Source organism: Equus caballus, chromosome 17 (genome assembly GCF_041296265.1).
Source record: "Equus caballus isolate H_3958 breed thoroughbred chromosome 17, TB-T2T, whole genome shotgun sequence".
Classification (NCBI taxonomy): domain Eukaryota; kingdom Metazoa; phylum Chordata; class Mammalia; order Perissodactyla; family Equidae; genus Equus; species Equus caballus.
This window is the reverse complement of record NC_091700.1, coordinates 87,344,618-87,361,237: the sequence shown is the minus strand read 5'-3', so window position 1 is coordinate 87,361,237 and position 16,620 is coordinate 87,344,618. Positions and strand designations below refer to the sequence as shown.

Here is a 16,620-nt window from a genome sequence, read left to right as displayed (position 1 = left end):
TTCTTAAATCTCTACTTTTTCACTCTCCTCCTCCCATATTGTATGTTTTTGAAATCATATATAATCTCTTATTTAATGTGTGTCTATCCATTACCCTCTTATCATTGAAATAAGTAATTTTAGTGCTTTTGTCTTTTAACATTCATCTTATCTTCACAGGTGATTGATCTGCTACCTTTACTATATTTTTATCTGTACCAGTGATTTTATTGCCTGGTGTTTTTTTTTTTTTTTTTTGATAACTTTTTTATCCCTATTTGTGGTCATTGCTTTCCCACTTAAATAAGTGCCTTCAGCATTTCTTGTAGAACTGGTTTCTTGGTGATAAGCTTCTTTAATTTTTGCTTGTCTGGGAAGCTCTTTATCTCTCCTTCCATTCTGAATGACAACCTCAATGGTTAGAGTATTCTTGGCTGTAGGTTTTTTCCTTTTAGCACTTTAAATATGTCATGCTATTCTCTTCTTGCCTGTAGAGTGTTGGCTGAGAAGTCTGCTGATAGCCTTATGGGCTTTCCTTTGTATGTCACTTGTTGCCTTTCTTTTGCCACTTTTAGGATTCTCTCATTATCTTTAATTTTGGGCGTTTTAATTATATTGTGTCTTGGTGTGGGCCTCTTTGGGCTTATCTTGTTTGGAACTCTCTGTGCTTCCTGTACTTGAATGTCTGTTTCCTTCCTTAGATTAGGAAAATTTTCATCTATTATTTCTTCAAATAAATTTTCTGCCCTTTTGTCTCTCTCTTCTCCTTCTGGAACACCTATAATATGAATGTTAGTGTGCTTGATATTGTCCCAGAGTTCCCTTGCACTGTTCTCATTCTGTCTAATTCTTTTTTCTGTTTTTTTGTTCAGCTTGGGTGATTTCCTCTAGTCTTCTGTCCAGCTCGCTGATCCATTCTTCTGTATCCTCTACTCTGCTATTGAGTCCCTCTAGTGAATTTTTCATTTCCAATATTCTTCATTTCTGATTGGTTCTTTTTTATATTTTCCAGTTGTTTGTTGATGAGCTCACTGTGTTCATCCAGTCTTCTCCTAATATTTGTGAGCATTCTTATGAGATTTTATTTGAACTCTTTGTCGGGCAGGTCACTTATTTCTGTTTCATTTAGTCCCTTTTCTGGGGTTTTGTCCTGTTCCCTTCCTTGGAATGTATTCCTTTGTCTCCTCATTATGCCTCTTTCTCTGTGCTTATTTCTATGTATTAGGTGAGTCTGCTATGTTTCCTGATCTTGGAGGAGTGGCCTTACGTAGGAAATGCCTTTTGAGGCCCTTCAGTGTGCTTCCCTCTTGTCACCAGTCCAAAAGGTCCAGTGTTGACCCCTTTGTGGGCTACTTGTGCACTTCTGCTGTGGCAGGGCTGCTCTTAATGCAGGTACCCAGGGAGTCTAGTCTTTCCTTCCCTGGCCAGCTGTTTGTAAATTCGGTTTGGGGAGCCTCAGCACCATTGGCTGCAAGGTCTAACAGCACACTCCTGTTGAAATTTTCCTATTAATTGGGTAGGTACCCAGTGTAACTGGTTGCTAGGCTCAGGGGCTTAGAGTTGCTATAGGCCTTAGGCCTACAAGGCTGTTGTCAGTTCTCTTAGGAGTGCAGCTGAGTGGGGCTGGCCCTAAGCAGGGAGCATTTAATTGTTTCAGGCTTTGGAAGGTGGGGCTGATCCTTTTTCTGGCTATTTGTGAAGCACAGGTCTTCTGCTGCTGATAAGCCTCACCCCCCACAGGACCACACACACCATCAACACAGTCCTGGTCCATGCACACTTCCCAACCCGCTAGAGCATACCCCAATGCTCCATTGCAGAGGCCCCCACCACTCCACCAATGCCCCCCACAGTTCACCTGGTCCTTACACAGGCCCTGCCCCACAGAAGTGGACACATTCACCTGCCTGTAGAGGATCAAGGTACCAAGTCAATGGAGGCAGAAAAGTAGCCCGAGGGCTTGTTGTTGGGTGGGGCCATTCTCTAGGGTGGGCTACCTTCCCTGGCTGAACTGGATTTAATGTGTGCTCTAATGGGTGTGGCAGACCCCTGGGCTAACAGGCCAGGGGCAGAACCTCAATGGTGTCTGCCAGGGTCTGTGTCAGCACGCCTGGACCAGGTCAGAACAATGGCCCCCACCAATGTCTCAGTTTCTGGAGAGGTCACTCCTCTCACTGAGATGCCTCCAGAGCTCACCAGGTGAGTCTCTTTTCACCAAAGGACTGTCAGCCTTCTCTCTGGTGATTTTAGGTTGCTGAGACAGGTGGGTTTGTGCATGAGCCCTTTAAGACCCGGGCCTTTTTGGCTTGCGTCTGATAGCTTTTCCAGGGGTATTCCCCACTGCACTTAATAGCCAGCAAAACCAGATAGTAAGACCCTCATCTCAGTTGTGCTGAGTCTGAAGGATGCTTATAGCAGTATTGGCCCCTGCTCTGGATGTTACTCCTCCAGAGAGGGCTGAGTACCTTAGGGTGGCTCCCACCTGGCAGGCTGAGAAACTCCACCGCTCCTGCAGGTGATGTTTTCCTCTCCAGCAGGAATTTCTGCCTCTTCCGCCTTAGTCAGGACTGTCCATTGTTGTGGGGTTCTTTTTATCCAGTTTTCAGTTTTCTATCCAGGGTAATTTTTCCAAAAATAGTTGTAACCTGGTTGTGTTCGTGGGAGGAGATGAGTTCACAGTCTGCTTATGCTGCCATCTTGATGAGATCTCTCCCTTAGCTTTTTTTTATCCAGGAAGGTTTTTATTCCTCCATCATATTTGAAGGATAGTTTTGTTCGATAGGGTATTCTTGGCTAAAAGTTTTTGTCTTTCAGAGTTTTGGATATATCATTCCATTCTCTCCTTGCCTTTAAGTTTTCTGCTGAGAAATCCACTGAAAGCTTGATAGGGATTCCTTTGTAATTTATTTTCTTCTCCCTTGCTGGCATTAATATTTTTTCTTTGTCATTTGCTTTTGCCAGCTTTACTACTATATGCCTTGGAGAAGGTCTTTTTACACTGATACAGTTAGGAGATCTCTTGGCTTCTTTCACTTGTATTTCCAGCTCCTTCCCCAGGTTTGGGAAGTTCTCAGATATTTCTTTGAACAAGCTTTCTGCTCCACCCTCCTTCTCTTCTCCCTCTGGAATACCTATAATCCTTATGTTGCATTTCCTAAATGAGTTGGATATTTCTCTGAGAATTTCTTCATTTCTTTTTAGTCTTAGTTCTCCCTTCTCCTCCATCTGAAGCATTTCTATATTTCTGTCTTCTAAATTGCTAATTCAGTCCTCCATAATATCAACTCTCAGTTTAGGAAGTCCAGATTTTTCTTTATCTCATGTATTGTGTTTTTCATCTGCAACATTTCTGATTGGTTCTTGTTTATAGTTTCAATCTCTTTTGTGAAGAAGTTCCTGATTTCATTGAACTTTCTTTCTGAATTTTCTTATAACTTGTTGAGTTTTTTAATGATAGCTATTTTGAATTCTCTGTCATTTAGATTATAAATTTCTGTGACTTCAAGATTGATTTCTGGGTGCTTGTCATTTTCCTTCTGGTCTAGTAATTTCCTTTCTGTCTGATCTGGTCCTTTCTTTTCTAGTGTGGATTAGTGTCTCCACATAATTATAGTATCTGGTCACAGCTTCCACCTGCCGCCACTGGGTGGGGGTCAGGAGCTGTGTATTCTGAGCCTGCTGTGATCCATGGGACTCTCGCCACAGCCACTTGGTGCTTTACTGTCTGTGCACTCTGGCCAACCACTGAGCTGGGACATTGTGGGGGGCTGTTTTCTTTTTCCTGTGCAATCCTCCAACCTCTGACTGTTTTACTGTCCATCAGATAACCAAATGTCCTAGTACCATTTATTTCTCATGGATTTTCCATGTGCCTCTGTCACTCTGGTATGAGTCAAGCTTTCTTCTGAGGGTGGACTGTTTCTGGTCTTTCTATTTTGTTCCATTGGTCTACCTTGTCTAGCACTATCAATTTCATACTGTTTTAAAATGACAATTTCATAATTAGTTTTGATGAGTTTTAGGGAAGTCCTTTACCGTATTTTCCTTTGGGGCTGTTTTGCATCCTAATCCTATGCTTTTCCATAAACATTTTAGAATCAGTTTGTCAGGTAACATAAACAACTTTACTATAGTTTTGATTTGATTACATTACGGTTATAGATTAATATGGGAAGAGATGACATATTAACGACATTATTTTTTTCCCATTTGTGTACATGGGATATCCCTCTGTTTATTAAGGTCTTTCAAAAAAGTTGAAAATTTTTCTCAAAAAGGCTTTGTACATCTTTTGTTACATTAATCCGTAGGTACTTTATACTTTTGTTGCTATTGTCACTGATATCTTGTTTAAATTAATTTTTAAGCTGTTGGTGGGTTCAGTAATACAATTTTTATTATGTGGCAGGGACAACCCTGCTTTTCACTAGAGGTGTTTCCCTTTCTTCCTGGACACACATCTTTCTTAGCCTTCCTTCCAATTAGGTGTGGCCATGTGATTGACTTCTGACAAATGGAATGTGGGCATCTGTGGTATATGCCACATTGAGGTCTGACCATCAAACCTCCTCTACAGCCATCCCCTCTTTCCCTGTATGTTGCTGGATATTAATGCTGGGAGGACTTTGGAAGCCACATGTTGAGTAGGGTGGCATCTCTACCAACTGGGTCCCTGAGTGACTGGATGGAGTGGAGCTCCATCTCCCACCTGTTTCCATTAAATTAGCTTTACATGATGAGAAACGAATTTTTATTTTGTTAAGCCACTAAGATGTATCTATTACAACAAGGAAGATTATGTGTTATTGTTTTTGAGAAGCTTGGCCCTGTGCTGATATCTGTTGCCAATCTTCCTCTTTTTGCTTGAGGAAGATTGTTGCTGAGCTAACATCTGTGCCAATCTTCCTCTATTTTGTATGTGGGATGCCACCACAGCATGGCTTGGTGAGCAGTATGTAGCTCTATGCCCGGGATCTGAACCTGTGATCTGGGGCCACCAAAGCAGAGTGCGTGAACTTAACAACTACACCACTGGGCTGGCCCCAAGATTATCTAATTAAATTAATTAGAATTAACTAATTCTAATCCCAGCAACTCAATAAGCACATTTATTAATCTAAATATTTATCTATTGATTATTTAGTCTTTTCTGCATAAAAATTACATCCTTTGTAAATAATGAGCTTTGCTTGTTTTCTCTCCTATTTTTTACAGATTTTATTTCTCTTTCTTGTGTTACAGTACTAGCTAAGACCATCTATACAATGTTGAATAAAAGCAGCAATGGTTTGCAAGCTGCCTTGCTCCTGATATTAAAGGGAGTTCTTTTAACATTTTACCATTAATTGCTATGCCTGGTGTAATTTTGTATATATCCTTTATCAGGATATTGAAATTCCCTTCTTATTACTAATTTGTCAAGAGATTTTATCATGAATGGATGTTATTTATGATATATTTGCATCTTTGTGAAGTTCGTATGTTTTTTGTCCATTAAACTGATAATGTGCTGATATATCTATTTTCATGAGTGACATACCCCAAAATTTTAGCTTTGTTTTACTGTCCTTTCATGATTTTGTTATTACTTTGGTATTAATGTGAATTGGGGAATGTTTCTATTTTTCTGCTACCTGAAAGAATTTGTGTAAAATTGAATTCTCTGTGTCTGAGATGTATGGTAAAAATTATCCATAAAGTTGGCTGTGCCTGGTGGTGTGTGTTTGTGTATGAGTGTGATTAATTTTTAACCATTGATTTAATTAGTTTAATTGATTAATAGATTATAGAGTCTACTTTTGTTTTCTATTTCTTATTGGAGTAGTTTTGGTGATTTGTACTTTTCTGAGGCTGTATTGCATAAATTGTGCATAATATTCTTATTCTCGTAATCTGTACTGCATCTTTAGTTATATCATTTTGCATTCATTATATTCTTTATTTATGCCTTCCCTCTTTGTTTGCTTGATTAATCTTGTCAAAGCTTTGTCTTTTGTATTATTCTTTTCTGGGAACCACATTTTGGCTTTCTTGATTCTTTACATTGTATCTTTATTTTCTAATTTAGGGAAAATTTCTCTTACATTTACTACACTCGTCTTTTTCTTGGTACTTATGCTGCTTTTCTTTAGAACTTCTTAGTTTGGATGTTGATTTATGAATTTGGAGCCTTTCTTTCCTAATGTAATCATTTAAGGCTATACATTTTCCTCTAAATAGCATTTTATCTGTATATTTAAAGTTTATATATATATTTCATTATTGTTCAGTTCAATATTTTCTAATTTCCATTATGCTTACATTCAGAAGACTATTTTTGAATTAATAAACAAGTGGAGTTTCTAGTTATTTTATCATTAATTTCTATCATTTGCATTTTTTTAATAGAAAAATGTGATTGGATACACAGTATTTGCAATTTAATTGTTGAGGCCTGCATTAATGGCCTGGCACAGAGTGCATTTTTGTGATGTTTCCAATGTGCAAGAAAATAATGCATATTTCCTAATTTTTGAGTTTTATGTTCATTAGGTCAAGCATGTTGATTGTGTTCTTTAAATATTTCAGATATTTCCTTAAGTACTTGATCTTGCTTGATCAGTCAATTACTAAGCAAATGTATTAAGTTTCCTGCTATGATGAAGATCTCTCATAGTTCTGGCAATTTTTGTTTGTGTTCAGTTTTTGCTTATATATTTTGCATTTATGTTCCTATGTGCATACCAGTACAGAATTGATTTTCCTCATGAATTGACCATTAGATACCAGCCTTTTAAAATCTCTAGTATTGCTCTTTGCTTTAAAATTTATTTTATTTGATGCTAACTTAGTTATACCAGCTTTCTTTTGGTTAGTTTTCCCTAGTTTCTCATCTTCCATGCTTTGACTTTCCAACTTTGTGTATTTGTGTTTTAGGTATGTTTATTTTAAACAGCATATACTTAGATTTTTAAAAAATCCGGTCTGCCAATTATATTAGAGAGTTCAGTATGTTTATATTTGTTATGATTAATGATATTTTCATTGACTTCTACTATCTTATTTTGTGACTTGTTATTGTTTTTATGACCATGTTGTTTCAGATCAATCTGTCTATGTATATCTATGTATCTATGTATCTATGTATCTTAGAACAGGGCTTATTGTTACTGCCTCCTTTAGTCCACTGATTTTATTTTCAATCATTCAAACATAGTCAGATAGCAACCCCCTGTAAAGCCATATTGGAACCTGAAACAAAAGCAAAATGTGTGTACTTTTCAAAATATCCTCTCATACACAAAATGCATAAACTTTTCAAAATATCCTCTCATATTGTGGACCAAGTGAAAAAAGTTAATGAAAGTTCAACAACCAAACAATGTTACTGTACATAGAGCCCATGTAGCCCCATCTGTTGTCAGGCCAGTTGTCTAGCCTTATAAGTCCACCTGGCAGGGGGCATGTGGGCCAATTAGAAAGGACAGTTCAAGCTGCATGGTGACGCAGGTTGGCAAGTCAAAAAAACAGCAACAGCCCATTTCTGCTCACAATTTTGTTCATCGTGAACTTTTTTCCGTTAGTTTTTATTTTTAGGAATATTACATTAACAATGTTCTTTATCTTGATGACTGGGTCTTTTTGGTGACTGAGGTGGGCAAGTAAGCAATAATCCGGCCCTGCTGACTGTGTAGACCTTTGGGCTCCCAGCTTCAGGCCTGATCTCTGACTGGAAAGGTTCTGTCTTGCTTTTGATCTCCAGTGCCATGCGGAGACTCCAATTTACTGGAGTTGGGCATGTGCCACCAGGCAATGGGTAGATTTGGCACTAACTCATGTTAAAGCGTTATTCCCATTTTTTTCCAACTTCTGAGTGTTTCTTTCTTGATAGCACCACAGATCATTTAAAGAGATGTTTCTAATATTTTATCCAGCTGTCTTTGTTATTTTACTCCAGGGATTATTCACTGTATTTATTCTACTGTTCCCCTAGAAATGGACATCTGGAAGTTTCGTTAACATAAGATCTAAAGAGATGAGTTGTCTGCTGAGCTCAGCCAGTGTCTGATGACTGGCCACTGGTTTACCTGATTCCACTGTGAGACAGCTGGACTATCCCAGTGAACCTTGCCAGGAACAGTGCTGAGAGAGAGGCTGTCCTGCTGGGCTGTCCTGTGGGGTCTGCTCTTCTGACAGCTGGGTGGACTGAGAGAGATCCTGGGGAAGCAGGCCCACCAGCGCACACTGGGGAGGGTCCACAGACCACCTTCACCACCTCCAGGTGTGTGCCAGGACTCCTTTCCAATGGCAAACTTTTTAAAGTTTGATTTGTTTTTCAAAGATAGCTAATGCTTTTATATTCTAGGGACCGTTCTGAGAGTTTTGTGTATGTTAACTCACTTAATTCTCACAACCGCCTTATGTGGTAGCTGCTGTTATCTACAACAGAAAGGGAAACAGGACTAGAAATTCACTCACTTGCCTAATGTCAGGTAGACAGAAAGTGGAGAGTCAGAATTTGAGTACAGCTAACTTGGCTACTAATGCCATGCTCTTAACAACTGTGCTATACTTCCTTTTAATGCAGCAGAAGGAAGTGTGGTTAGTATTAGCTCAGAACAATGATCAGCAAAAGACTCCCATATTGACTGGTTTCCTGTCTCCTACAATGAGTCCTGTGGGTAGAATATATGAGTTATTGTCCCTGTGTCCTCAGCTAGTTATCAACTGCTGCACTAAATATCTTAATTGATCTCTCTAAAGATTTTTACCAGAGCAAAACCACCAAATATGTGGTTTTTACTCATAACATATTGATGACTCTTGGAAGAGTTGGGATAATCTCCACATTGATTATGTGTATGTGTTTCTTAATTACTCCTTGCTGTCATAATGGAGGCTTTCATCAATAGTGCATATCAACTGCATTAATTCCCAAGTGTGACCCACATCAACTTGCAAACACTGTGAATGATATAGAGGAATGACTTCAGTTGCTTTGAAATGGCTCGGATGGATTCAGCAGGCAGGCACATTCTGGAATTTTACACCCTATGTGTTCTACAACTGAGTCTAGCTCCAAGATTGTATTTACCAAATGAAACTTAACACGCTTTGTTTTAACCTTATATGAAGATACTTGGCTTCCTTAAGAACCAATTTGATCTTCTTCAAGCAAAAAGAGGGAGCTTGGCAACAGATGTTAGCTCAGGGCGAATATTCCTCAGCAAAAATAAATAAATAAATAAAACAAAACCAATTTGATAATTTTTCTGGCTTGTTTTCAAAGAAGTATTGACATGGGGCTCAGGAATATAAAAGTCTAAGAGTAAAAATTTGGACTGAGTGAAAGATGGCTTTTACTAGTTCCTTTTTATTGTTGTTATTGTTTTGTTTTGTTTTGTTTGGGTGAGGAAGAGTAGCCCTGAGCTAACATCTGTTGCCAATCTTCCTCTTTTTGCTTGAGGAAGATTGTCCATCAGCTAATATCTGTGTCATTCTTCCTCTATTTTGTATGTGGGACACCGCCACAGCGTGACTTGATGAGCAGTGTATAGGTCTGTGCCCAGGATCCAAACCTGCAAACCCTGGGCCACCAAAGCAGAGCATGGGAACTTGATCACTATGCCACTGGGAAGCCCCCACTAATGTCTCTTTAAAATAAAAGCTGTGTTTCTCTTTGAAGTATGTGAAAATTGGCCATTGTTTTAATCCATAATAAAAAAATATTTCAGCTTTGACTTCTTTCTTTTTATTATTCTCCTTTTTCTTCTATGATTAATTTAGTACTCTCTTAGGCAAGGCACTTTTACGGGCAAATAATTTTCTTTGTCAAAAAAGAATCAAATTGTAGCTTTAAATATATTTCTTGCATCATTTTAAAAGGAAATCAAGTGCTTGAATAATGAAATTGATGAATGATGGATCTGCCTCTCTATCACAGTTTGGATTTCCTGGGAAGCAGATTCTGAGATGGAGATTAACATGTAAGAAGGTTATTAGGGAGCACCCCTGGGACCAACCCGTGTGGAAGGGAAGGAAGCATGATTGGGCAAAGGGAGAAGTTGAGCTGTGACACGGTTTCAATAAAGACCTCAGCCCACCCCCTGGGGAGCTGGGGATGACCCTTCAGTGTTGCCTTCACTTGGGCAAGGCTGTGAGCCCTTATACTCCTCTGTCAGTCAACTGGACAAGGGCCATGCTGGGGAAGGGAATGAGACTTTGGACAAGGCAGCTTTTGTTAGTCAATGCAATTCCAGAAGAAGGCTGACAGCTGAGGACTGACTACTGTAGCACTCCTAGACACTGGGGAAAAAGTGCTTCGTTCTGAAGCAAGATCTGACAGCACGCTGCAGCAGCTACTGTGTTATCCTTTTTTGAGTTGTGGCTGTCTTGTTAAAGCCAATACCCCTTCTGTTTGTGTGTGCCTTTCATTCCTTCGAGTGTAGAACCCCGAACCGTTCTAATCACAGACCACTGCATTTTCATTCCTGTTGCTTCTCATGCTGCTTGCTTTGCCAATATATTTACTCCTCCTCAAGGTCCATCTCAAGAAACCTCTCCAGGGAGCTTTCTGTAATATCTCCAGCACTCACTAATTTCCGATAGCCCTCACTGGCTGTTCAATAGTTTGGAATTTATTGTGAAATACTTCAATATATGTCTTGTAATTTGTTTTCATCCATATGTTTTCTCTTTCTCTAGCTAAATTCTCTAGATTATGATGATTTCAGATTTTCACAATCTAATAAGGATATATGCTCCGTTTTTTATGTTTTCTAGCATTGTAATATACAAATTAAAGCTCAAAAATATTTGTCAAATGAGTGAGTCTCTCATTTGTCTAGCTCCTTAGCCAAGAATGTAGATTAAGTGTAGGCAAAGTTTATGAGAAACTCTTTGAATTTCACAGTTTCAGATTTTCATCTGTGTCTGTCTGTTCTGGCACCATGGTTTCACTAGTCATTCATTCAACAAATACCTGTTGAATCCTACTATGTTCTTAGACACTGTTCTAAGCAAAGGGGGTATGGAGGTGAACAAGACATGGGGCCTGCCATCCTGGAGCTTAAATTCAAAGAAAGAACAGATATTGCAACTGAAACATGGATGAGCAATATAATTATACAGCATGATAGCTATTATGAAGGTACTAGACCTAGTGGTGAGATAGAATCAGCCACTCTAGATCTGGGATGAGGTGATACTATCTTCAGAAGAAAACGATTTTGCCATGCCCAGTGGGAGAAGACAACCATTTCAGGCAGAAGGAGCAGGAACTCACGAGGCAGAAAGGACTCTGTGTATTTGAGAAACAGAAAAGAGGTCCAAGGGGTTGGACAGTAGTTAACACTGTAGAATGTGATATTGGATGAGGTTGGAGGTGTTGCTGGCCAAGGTAGAGGGTTTGGATTTTGTCATAAGAGCAGGGGGAAATCAGTGAACATTGGAGTTTGTTTTGTTTTGCTTTTTAAATAGAAGATAGAGGCAGAGTTACCATGAAACTAATGAAGCTTTAGCTTCAGGATCTCTCACTTGCATGAGTCCTTTCAAGGAGCTGGGAGGAAACCTAGCTGTATTTTCATATGATCATGGTTTTATAAAATTTGCAGTTGTTGAAGACCACTGTCTCTTTCCACTCCTTCCATCACACTCCCTTTTGTGGGGTGGCTTTGGAGTGGCTGTGGTCATTTTTGGGATCTGGCTCCAAGGAATTTCAGTGGGGATACTTTTAGTTTGGGTTTCATAAAATATAATTATATGGCTCATAGCCATTTCTGTGTATGGTTATGTTGTTGCTAGACATCTCTGTATAGCTCACCTTGTTTCTATACATGAAGGTGCAGGGCCAGAAGTTTGCATTGCAATGTGAGTGTATCCTACAGCACCTGGTCCTGGAAGTAAGCAGGTAGTGGAAGTGAAAAAAAGGTTTGAAGTATATGTGATAGAAGCTACACCACGGAAAACTCTTCTAGATATCAGATGCCTAAAATTCTAAGTAGAGAATTTAGTCTTTATTGATGCTTGTCTGTCAGGATAATAAAGCACAAATAGTTATAAATGCCCAATAGTTTTTCTTCTTTTTAGATTGGATTTGTGCAAAATAGAACTTATTGAAATTCTGTGTTTGTGGGGCACAAATCTGTGAGTCCAGCAAGCTGTGTGTGTGTGTGTGTGTGTGTATGTGTGAAGTTGCATGTCAAATAATCAATATGAAAAAAAAATAATACTAAAAAAAAGTTCTAGCCAAGCATACTGGAAATAAGATTGAATTACCTTTATGTTCTCTACATAGAAAATTATATTACAAAAGTATTATATTATGAGGATGTAATGAAAGGGGATACAGTCTAAACTTTAAATAAAACATAGAGGTGTGTCAAATAGTTAATTCATAAAAATGGTATGTTGTTGTTTTTCTGTATATTTACTTCCATATTTAATTTTATATTCAGTTTTTGGATTCTTTTTCTTTAAGGCTCCTCCCCCCTTGTTTTATGACCTTCAAACCCCACAAAACCTGGATCCATCTCTGATTGGGATGGTGGTGTGATCTGATTTCTATTTTATGAAGGTACTGGCTGCCATGTGGAGAATGCATCAAGGAGTGGCAGGAGTAAAATTAGAAAGCCCACAGTTTGCATCCAATCACAATTCTTTTGAACTTAGTTATTAAAGAAGGACATAAAAATGGTCAAGTGTTGGCACTGGTCTTCCTTCATTGCTTTCTGGAGTTAACAGAGCCTTTGAGAGGGTTGGCCCTGAGAGCACAGTGCCACTTCTCAGACTTTACTGTACATACGAATCACCTGAGGATCTGGTTAGCGTGCAGATTCTGCTTCAGTAGGCCTGGGATGGGGCCTGGGATTCTGCATTTCCAACAAGTCCCCAGGTGGTCCTGTGGCAGGTTCAAGGACCACATTTGGGGTAGTGAAGTAGAAAAGCACCGTGGGTCTAGAATCAGACTGCCTGGGTCTGAATGCCTGTTTTACTACAGGCTTTGTGACTTTGGTTATCTTCTAATCTTTCCAGTCCTCAGTTTTCTCATGTATAAATGGGGATGCTAATAATTAGAATCAACCATAGAGGGTTATTGTAGAGATTAAATGAGATGATTCATGCTAAGAGATTATCACAGTATAAGGGCACCAGAAATGTTAGATACCATTGTTCTTGTTTTAATCAGACAGCACAAAACAAACAAAAGCAGCCCGATGGGTTGTGACTCTGGTCACCATATATCATTTAAGTGAGAGCTCCTTACTGAAAAGGCAACAGAAACCTTTTCATTAATACTCTGATATCTGTAGAAACCAATCTGTATATAAGCTGCTATTACTTATTATGAGTTTAATTGTGTCCCCTCAAAAAGATATGCTGAAGTCCTAACCCCTGGTGCCTATGAACGTGACCTTATTTGGAAATAGGCTTTTTGCAGATGTAATCAAGTTAAGACGAGGTCATTAGATTGGGCTCTAATTTCGTATGACTGGTGTCCTTTATGAGAAGATAGTGTGAAGACAGAGACACACAGGGAGAAGGCCATGTGAAGGCAGAGGCAGAGACTGGAGTGGCGCAGCTGTGAACCAAGGAATGCCAAGGATTGACGGCTCCTACCGGAAGCTAGGGAGAGACAAGGAAGGATTCTGTCCAGAGTCTCAGAGGGAGCGTGGCCCTGCTGAGACCTTGATTTCAGACTTCTAGTCAAAGAACTGTGAGAGCATAAATTTCTGTTATTTTAAGCCATTCTTTTTGTGGTGCTTTGTTTATTACAGCCCTAGGAAAATAATACGGTACTCTTCATCCTTTTTCCATTTTTCACATGTTTATTTTTCTTCTTCGGCCACACGGAAAGCTTCTTGAGGGTAGAGATTGAACTTTGCTCATGTTCACGTCCCTTGAATGGCCTAGCAGTGCTTAGTCAGGGCTCAGTGAACGTTTGTTGAATTGAAGTAATTGTAGGCTTCCTAAGAAATAATGCAGCCCATTACTTGTTATAATGAATTCCCTATAATTTGCCTGTCAGCTTTTGGCATTAATTGTTATCGAGGAAATAGAAGAGATGTCTCTCAGTTGCCAAGAGAAGTTTGGATAGAACAGGGAAATAAATACTTATAGGGGAACACAAGAACTTATTTTAGTATTATTTTAAAAATAGTAAATAATATTCACTGACAGCTTGCTTGGTGTCAGGCTCTGTTGTATGTGGTCAGTATCTATTCTTCCATTTAATCCTCATAATGCCCTGGTGAGGTAGACCCTGTTGTTAGACACAGCTTGCTGATGCAAAAAACTGAAGTTTAGGGGCTGTAAAAAGCAGAGTTGAGAGTCAAACTTGGGCAATATGACCGGAAACTTAGCTCTTAACCACTAGACGATTGTGAAATGCAAACACTGATCTTCCCTTGCTGCAGAACTGAAAAATCCTTAACTTTGTGTTTATGGATGATAATGTGTTTAGATTGCTCTCCATATAAATATGTGTGTGAAACAGTGTTGAATATATACTTATTCTGTAGTATGTTTGTTACTTCTGTATATATCAGATCAATTTGCTCAGATATATTTAGGGCTTATGGGCCAGGTTGTCCTAAACCATTATCTTTATTGGGAAAAATTCATTGGTTTTCATTATTTTTTATTTCAAGAGGACCATATGGAAGCTTGATTAAGAAAAACTGGATAACACTGGAGAGAGAGTGCAGTGTAACATTCCTTCCAGTTGCCTCTGGTTCTAATAAAGTATTAGGCTCTGTCCTAAATATAGAATAGTACTTTGCAGCACATAGCTTCAAAATATTTCATAAATCATATTCTTGTGATAGAGAAGAAAACCTGTTTATGTAACCTAGGAAAGGAGTCTTCTTAGAGCTCCACCTTACACCTGGATGAATGCTTTGCTCTGAATTCTTTTATGAAATTTTGACCTGAAAGATGCCGCAAATAAAGCTCCTGTCAGCATGACCGTAGAGTTAGGACAGGCCGGGGCTGAGAGTCCTGCCGCTTGAGGTGATCTTGAAAGAGTTACTCAGTTCTTATGAGTCTTGATTTCTCATCTACATTACAGGTATAATAACTCCTTGATAATGCTAAGGATTATGTAAAGTATATCAGAACATAACAAAGTTACTTTCTGATTTATACCCTGTTTCATGAGAACAGCTATATGAGTTTTCACCAAATTTAGAGGGAATGTCTGAAAGGGTTTCATTAAAGTATAGGCTAAGTAGCACATATGAAATTTACTTTGGGAGGCTAAAGGGACATCTTAAATAGGTCAGCAGTCATTTTCCAAAGTAGCTGAAGCAGAAGGAGAAAGTGAGGACACAATTGCTCCTGCAATTGAAATCCCCCGCGCGGGGGTTTTCAGCTGAGCTGTGGATCTAGTCCCCCAAGGGCTGACATTGACAGGTAATGTTGATCTAGAATCAAGCTACTTCTCGCAGCAGTATCTCTATATACCTTGATTAAGAATCTCTGTGGCAGTTAGAATTTACTTATCAGTTATTAGTAGTTCTCTTCAATAACACAGGGTGGGCTTGTTAGAAACCTATGTGACTATTTAGCATAGAGCTTGGCACATAAGGAGATCCCTGGTGAACATTATCAATTCCACCCCTTCCCCATCCCTGCCAGCCACCTCTCCCACCAAGAGCGTGGAGGGAAGTCACTGCTATGTTTTATTTTGTATGAATCATACTTATTCATAGTGACTCAGTCATTTCTGTGGAGATAGAGCAGTCCAACAGCAATGCTAGCCTAATATTTTAGAGACACTAGGATATTTGGTGGGAAGAAGAAATAATTCTTTAGCAAGCCAGTATTTTTTTGTCACAAATATCAGAATGCTGAACTATATTTCGGTTTGCCTGGCTGCCCCTAAAATCTTTAAAGTGTTGCAAAAGAACTTTGGTTAATAATAAAAATGTGTATTTCTTGGTTTGAAACATTACTTTTAGTTTAGGCTGCCCAGAATTAAAATAACACTTTCCTATTGGCAGATAATTATAGAATAATGTATCTTTTATATTTAAATATTTTTTACGCTGAAGAGATAAATTAGTTTCATCCTCTCAGGTTTAAATTTCACTTTTGATTTTGAAGTAGTGCCATAAAAAGTCAGTCTACTGATGAAAATTACTCCTCATAAAACCAGGTGTGAAAAATTTTAAGTACAGTTTGTCTTAGATTTTTCACTTAAAATAACAGCATGTTCTCTAAAGTTGGCACCTTGAACTATTAACAGAGAATGTTCTCTTGTAAGGAGTGACTGATAGGAGAGCAGATTTTCTTCTGCATTTTGGTAAAAAAAAATTCTCGTCCAAACCTACAGCCAGTTTTTCAAACATCCACAAAGGTGTGAAAGTATTTTTACCCTTGGAAATCCTGATGGCACAGTCTAAAAATACAAGTGCCTTTATTTGTACATGGCTGGTCTGTTGAATGTGTTTTCTACCCTCCTAAGGGATGTCATAACCATTCAGAAGGCCTGAGCCTTAAACCTGCTGTGGAGAAGACCTTCTTCTCTCTCTCATTCCTGCCTTGGCCCATAGGGGAGGTGATTTCTGCCAACCCCTGCATGATAAGGAATGTTCCTGCCAAAAGCTAATACCACATTCCTTGAGAAATACTGTGGGTGCCAAAGGGCTGAGGAAGAAGAAG

General features: G+C 38.9%; 1 long non-coding RNA gene across 5 annotated transcripts in view; it reads left to right on the top strand.

The window, feature by feature from the left end:
- LOC111768619 (uncharacterized) overlaps nucleotides 1-16,620 on the top strand; it is an 84,062-nt gene that overhangs the window by 42,785 nt on the left and 24,657 nt on the right. The window contains exon 4 of one of the 5 annotated variants that reach the window (XR_011428053.1): nucleotides 7,952-9,213. The exons of 3 other annotated variants lie outside the window; for them this stretch is intronic. This is a non-coding gene — a long non-coding RNA (uncharacterized lncRNA). Of the gene's footprint in view, nucleotides 1-7,951; nucleotides 9,214-16,620 lie in introns of those variants that run through there. One more of the 5 variants, XR_011428055.1, reaches the window with a different exon arrangement.